The following is a 7,166-nucleotide window of genomic DNA, read 5'->3' on the forward strand; positions in this document are numbered from 1 at the left end:
TCAGCCACAGAAGAAGATGGCAGACACCAGTATTAGTTATCAGTATTTCTGAGTGAAATCTAGACCATGATTCATATAAGACAATGGGAGCCATTATATTGTGTCCTCACAAACAATGGAGTTTCTGTGCTTCCTTACTTTTCCAGAGTTGAGTATTTTTTTAAAGTGTAATGATAAAATATTGTGATAGGTGGCAGCTCCTTTCTCCTAACTGCACTAAAAGCAAAACACTTACTCCTAAGGAATAGCTGTGGCTTACACAAATACAATTTTTTTTTCTTTTCAATATAGAGTAAGCCACTCTCCATTTAAAGGAGCAGCCTGTGTACAATCACAGTCCCTGGTAGTCTGCCAGACACAATAGGGCATTAATTAACATGTGCTTGGGGATTCATCAACATGCACTGTGCTAGCGCGCAATTGGAGCAATTGGAGCCTTTTTCTTCCCCTCCCCTTCTCCACTCTGCGCTGACAGCATTCATGAAAGATCTACTCTAGTATGTAAATCAGTTCTTGCTAAACTCCTTGTAATGGAGTCCCTTTATTTTTCAAAGCTGTTGTCAGAGTGACTCCCATATCTTAGAAAGACACTCCGTCTCTTTCTCTTGTTTAAAAATCCAACTACAGTGGGCAAAAATAACATATTTGTTTACTTGTCATGCAGACTGCACTGTAAATAAATCATCTGATAAATTACTTCCCCAATATGAGCAGAATGAGATTCATTTCCCTTAATGCTGTACCAATGGGAATGGCAGAATTACGTTCCCTGTTAGGATTACTTTACGCCGGCTCGCCAGCTTGTGAGTGCTGAGAGAAATACTGTGAGGTACCCTGCACCCAGCTTTTGCCACCTACTGCAAGCAGGTGAAAAACAAAATCACAGGAGTGAATTGGATTTCAGTTAGTTCTCAGATGTTCTTTGTGCTTTTCACTTTGCTGAGCCTTTCGCACGGATTCCATCACCTTCTACATGTTCTTTGTTGCAGGTTCACATTAGACCTGGGACAACCAGGCTCTGGACAATAGGAAATCTGTCTTCTTGAAATAAAGCACAGAATGAAAGAAACAGAAAATAGTGTCCATATCGTCACTTTAAAAATAGAGCATGTGTTTCAATTTTATCTGAGTTCTACATAGTAAAATTTATGGCTACTTTTTTTAAAACATAAAATAATATGTGAAAAGTGCTTAGCAAAGTACTGAAGTGAATGCCTAATAAATGACAGTAGAAAATCATTCTTGAGAGTAGAGTTAGATGTGTTATTATTATCATTTATTGTCTTTTACAGCCCAGAAATCACAAACGTTATAAAAACCACAATGTAATTTTTATGTTTTAATCATTTCTGAAATATATCAATAAAATGCTTAGTTTGGGGAAGTGGAGGAGATGTAGAATTTGAAGGCTCAGTCCGACCCTCCCTGCTGCTCCCTAAGTGTGTGTCTTTCACGTTGGTGTTTAAAGAAGAGCAGCTTAGCGAGTCTCCCTTTCCAGCCTGTTCGACCATCACGTGACCTTGAGGAAATTATTTAACGGCAAAAAGACTCGGTTTCCCTTTTTGTCTAATGGGAGATGACTGTAAAAGGACGAATGAGATGATGAGCGTGGGACATTTGACAACACGCGGCCTGTAGAAAAACGACTGTGTGAAAAGACAGAGGGAGGGTCCTTCCGTCCAGCCCAGCAGCAAGGCTGCCTTCTTTTCCCCTAGGAAAGAGAGGGATGTCCAACACACTAGTGCTCTGGGAAGCTGAAGAGGCAAAGGGTCCATTGAGCCCCCAGGGTCCCTGCATTCTTCCCCTTGTTTATACTCTCGTGAGCAGTCAGGGAAAGCCGATACCTCCAACTAGCTTCATTAGAAAGGGCCCAAATGGTGACTTTTAGTAAGTACAGATTTCAAAATTTTAAATTTAAATGTTAACGGAAATACATCTCCCTATAAATATACATTTTTCTCTTACTAGGAATTTCTTGGAAAACATTTCCATTTTATAAGCATCCTTTTTACCGACCTTCCCTCATGATTATTTTTCAAAATCTCCTTTGAAATAATAGATAGTTTGAAACAGTGTTCATACAATAATTCCCTGAAACATGAAAAATTAGTTATAATATCATACAAATTGTTTTTCACTGAGAATATTTTTTGTCAGTAGTAGATGTGTTGATGTTTCCATGAATTAATTTTCCCTATAGCTCTATTTATATCATATTTGAATTTTGCTGTCTTAAGAGGGTTTTACATAACATTTATTTCTACCCATCATAGGAACTTTTAGGATGACTTTATTATGAAATTAAATATATTAAAATATGGCTGAGCTTGAACTTCTTATGGGAATGAGGTTAGTCTCTGTGTTCTTCATCCACCACTTGGGCTGTGGCAACTAAAGTCAGCTCCATAGGAAAATGAAGAGGAAGACTGTCCTTCTTTTGTGAGAAAACAACACATCTCTTGTCCTTCACATTTTGCTACATTTTGGGGTTTTGTTTTGTTTTGTTTTGTTTTGTTTTGTTTTGTTTTGTTTTGTTTCTCTGTGTAGTTTTGCACCTTTCCTGGAACTCACTTTGTAGACCAGGCTGGCCTCGAATTCACAGAGATCCGCCTGCCTCTGCCTCCTGAGTGCTGGGATTAAAGGCGTGCCCCACCACCGCACAGTTCTGTTGCTACATTTTAAAGAAAGTCCCTCAGCCTGAAGGAGCTCTGCTCTCTGTGGACACAGGCCAAACAGACAGTACCAGGATAAGGGGAAGCAAAACTTTGGGCATGAATGACTGCATGCTTGTTTTTCTTCTCCTTTTTTCTTTCCTTCTTTTTTTTTTTTTTTTAAATTTAGAACATATAAGATGTCTAGCTGTGTAGATCTGCTGAAATGACAATTTTAGTGTTAATTGAAGAGATAGTTTATGATGAGACAGAGCTGTTCATTTCCAGTTTGGAGATGTGCTAGGGAAATCACTTTCTCTGTGCTTATGGATTCAGATAGAAACTGGTCAGAAGAAGGCCAGAGACAATGAATCTGGACTTGATTCTGTCCACTGCTGCTTCTGCAGTTGTCTACGGGAATTACAGTTTCTTTTAACATCAGTGTCTGCTGAGGACACCTATTAGAAATACTAATATGGAGAACTATATGCCATCACCTCCCTAATCATCTTATAGCAGATAATTTTATTTTTTTTAAAGAGACCCATGAATCCCATATTGTTATTTTCATCTCCATTTTGCAGATACCTGAACAGAGGCACTAAATATTTCAATACCTTGCCTAGAGTCTCCCAGGTGGGCAGCAACTGAGGGGTGCTGTAATTCCAAACAGTTCTGCTCCAGTATCGGCACCCCCTCTGCACTCATGAAACAGTCTGTCCAATAAGGAACTGTATGTCTGACAGCCAGGATGCTTCACAGAAGCCTGTCATCCATTTGAGGCCACCAAAGTACATATCTGCCATCCTTTCAGCCCCAAAATGAAGCTAGGATTAATTACAGAAAGTGCTTCTTGAATCAACCAACAACAAATCAGAATCCATCAACATTAATTAACTTGAAGTTAAAGTCCTCCCAATTGTTCTGTATCTTGTTAAAGAATACATAACATCTAACCAGTTAAGACTAGCAGTGACTTTGAATTCCATATGATTTTGAATGAACCAGAATTGGTAGCACAATATTTTACTGCAATTGCTAATCTCAACATGTTTGTGGATGTTATAAAGAATCACTGTTGACACCAGCTGATTTGTAACATGGCTGTGCTTTGAAGCAATCGTCAAGATTCCCCAGTTATCAGTCTTGGAAGAATAAATGGCTACGTCGCCATCTCTGCTTCTTATGGGTTAGGCAGTCAACTTCAGTTCCTCCCTCCCCATGGATTATAAAGTAATAAAAGGGGAAGGGTTAATACTAGGACAGTTTTCCTCAAGACCTTTCCAAATTTATTCTGAAAATATTTCCCATGGCTACTGTTAAATATTGATGGCAAAGATCCAGTAATCTGCCGGCGTAGGGTTTTACACATGATGTGCACAAGGACAACATGGTGGTTTTGATATCTTTCTATGTAAATGGACATGGAATAGATTGAAATGGACATGGAAAACATATGGAATCTTTTCCAATATCAAAACATAACACACATGAGAAAACCATAGTTGAGAAATAAGGCATCATGATCTAAAACAATTTAACTTCCTTTGATGTCCAATTATTGCTTTTTGGGTAAAGATCCTAACCTCTGGTTAGAGATGGCAAATTAAAGGCCAAGGTTTCATCAACTGAGAACTGCTTGCTGCTCATTGCCTCCCTCCTCCTCCTCCAAAGTACACCAAAGTACATATGTGCACACATATGTACACAGAGTCACCTGTAGAAGCCATATCTATAAATCACAGCTTTCTGCCGAATACTGAAGAAGTGGTAATCGTTGAATGAATAATTTTGTCTACTCTCACATCTACCTTTTTTTTTTTCACGTGCCTTCTCACAACCCAAATTGGCCAAATCCACTGACTGACTGACCTTTTACAGTAAAGTCACTAGTTATATACTAAAACTATCTGGGTTGGAGATGATTTAAGCTACCCCTGACCAATTCTGAGACTTTTCCTTTTTTGCTCACTCCTGCCCAGTCCTTTCTCAGACATCCATTCCTGTCAGAATGCACTTGAAGAGTGCGTAAGTGGAGAGGAGAGTGGATGAGAGAGCAGGGTGTTCTGGAACTCTTAACATATCTAACCTTCCTAGTGCTGCAGTGGGCACAGCGTGAGGGCTCTCAGGAAGCCTGTGTGGTACATTTTGTGCAGACAGAACTTAACGTGAAGGACAGAACTTTTTGCTTGCTTTCAGACACATACTAATGGCGCAAGGGAAACAAGAGTTAGGAACTATACAGAGGTTAGAGTCAGGTGACCCTGCATTACCACAGAGGAGTCCTATAAAGAAAATGGCAACTGGTAGGTTTTCCGTTGGATGCTACCAAAGGATGATGCTACCCGCGCACATATGGGCAGCACTAACTGAATTTGGTGGATTGTTTAAAAAAACAAATAAATAAAAAGACATTGGAATGCAGCATGATGAGTAGGGACAGAAGGGCCTGAGGGAAAATGGGGTAGATATGATCACATTTCATTGCGTATCTGTACAAAAATTCTCAAAAACTTAAAAAAAAAAAAAAAGAAATGTCAACATTGGGAAATACCTTAATGCTGATAATCTGTGAGCAGAGATATCAAAAACATTGCTGTGTGGAAATTTCCTTTTTAAAAGCCAGTTAATTTCAAAGACGCTAGTAGCAATAATTTTTGACCCTTTTCAGTGACTCAATTTGTTTATCCCATTCAAAGTTTTAAGATACATCTGTGTAAATCTCTGATGATAAATGTTTTATTGCCATTTTTGATTAAGCATGGAATATTAAAGAATATCAGCTCAACAGAGTCTAGTTCCCCCATTGACATTCAAGAGCTTTCTACTCTAAGATCAAGGTTAATGAAAGTTACCTCTGCAATTCCTCAGGCACTTGTGGTCGAGCAGTTCATTTAATTTCTATTCAGTTGGCATCCCCAAGTGGAGTACCTGTTCTGCTGGAGAAGCAGAAGACAAACTCTGGATGAACTAGAAGCTGAGACACACAGCAGGTCATGTAAAATTGAAATTAATTTCTATTTGTCATCTTCCTAATTAACATTATACTACCCAAATGGAATATTATTTAAATCTTTTTCACCCCTTTGGAAATTTGCTCTGCCCCCATAAAACATGATAGTTCCAGGTACTTACGAACTTAAGGGTCATACCTTTGCACCAGATAAGAATAAAAGAAGACTAACTTTTCAAAATCTCCAGATTTTTAAGTTTAAAATCAGGAGGCCAAGCCATGCATGCTTGGATTTATTTCATTTAAAAATCATATTTCAACTTACCTGCAATTTATTCTTAATCAATATGCTTAGTCACCATGAACGAGAATTCTCCTCCTTCTAAGATAATGACCCCCGCAAACAAACACTAGGCTGGAGGGGCCATTAATTTTATTTTATATGGAGACATAAAAAAAATCATTGTACAGTGATTCTTCTTGGCTCTTTAACAGAAAATATGCCTCATAGACAATACCTACAATGTAATTATAAAAAACGCATCAAGGCCTTTGCACGCAGTTAATCAGAGCTAAAATTGCCTGAGAACATTATGAACTACTTTTACAAAGATCTGAAGCCTTCTGTTCAAGTCAGAGGCCTTAGTGTCTGAATTTTATCCCAGGCTTGGCTGCAGCCTGGAAAGCCCTGACAGGGCTGCCCCGCCCCCTCCGCTAGCCTCTTGTGTACATTTCTCTTCCCTTCAGCTCTTCCTATCCTTCTCAGCCTTCAAGCACATTAGCTCTTGTCCAGGGCCTGTGTTTTTGTGCAGCCCAACATGTGTCTCCATGGTTCCTGCCATGAGTGTCTTTGCATAAATGTCATTTTATCACAATTGTCTTTCCTGGTCACTTGTAAAAGAGTACCCATACCACTCTCTGCCTACCCCTGCTGCAAGCTGCAGGAAAATGTAATGGAATTCAGCGACTATTACGAAAGCTACTGCTTGGAAAAGTCAAGGACTTTTCCGAAGGTCAAGCTATGGCTTAAGAAGTCTTGGTGATAGTTTAGCTTTTATATATATATTAGCTGGTTCCTACAGTGACTTTCATGTAATGCTATGCATACTTAAAAGAACACCTAACAGTGTATTTATCTAAAATACCTATCAAGCATCCAAGGTCAAACAAAACAACCTGTCTCCTAGGTCAGGAGGATAGCTTTATTTCTTGTGCTATTTAGGATAAGACCCTCCTTCCTTACAGCCTTACTAATAGACTCCTAATTTCTTACCTAACCACTTCTAGGAATTTAGATTGAGCACATAAATTCTCTTCTTGACTAACCAATCATTAGCACTCATTTGGGTTGTAAAAGAAAGCCTGGGGGCCACTACCTGGAGAAAATTCTTACCTGCCTTTATGACTCCATAAGAATTCAAGCCTGGTTACCTTGCTCTGCCAAAGGATCGCTATGGCTTGGGTTTATAACTGAACACCTCAGAGACTGAGGGGAACTAATGTATAAGGAGAACTAAGAGAGGGTATCGAGGATTTTGGCTGGAGAGGATTTTTGACTAGAA

General features: G+C 39.0%; 1 long non-coding RNA gene across 1 annotated transcript; it reads right to left on the reverse strand.

The window, feature by feature from the left end:
- Nucleotides 1–1,134: 1,134 nt before the first annotated feature.
- LOC119088740 lies at nt 1,135–6,779 on the reverse strand. The gene is made up of 3 exons (XR_005092448.1): nt 5,507–6,779; nt 3,269–3,478; nt 1,135–1,580 (listed from the first exon to the last, which is right to left on the reverse strand). It is a non-coding gene; the product is annotated as an uncharacterized LOC119088740 (long non-coding RNA).
- Between the last annotated feature and the right edge of the window lie 387 nt (nt 6,780–7,166).

The sequence above is a fragment of the Peromyscus leucopus genome, chromosome 11 (assembly GCF_004664715.2).
Source record: "Peromyscus leucopus breed LL Stock chromosome 11, UCI_PerLeu_2.1, whole genome shotgun sequence".
NCBI classification, from domain to species: Eukaryota; Metazoa; Chordata; class Mammalia; order Rodentia; family Cricetidae; genus Peromyscus; species Peromyscus leucopus.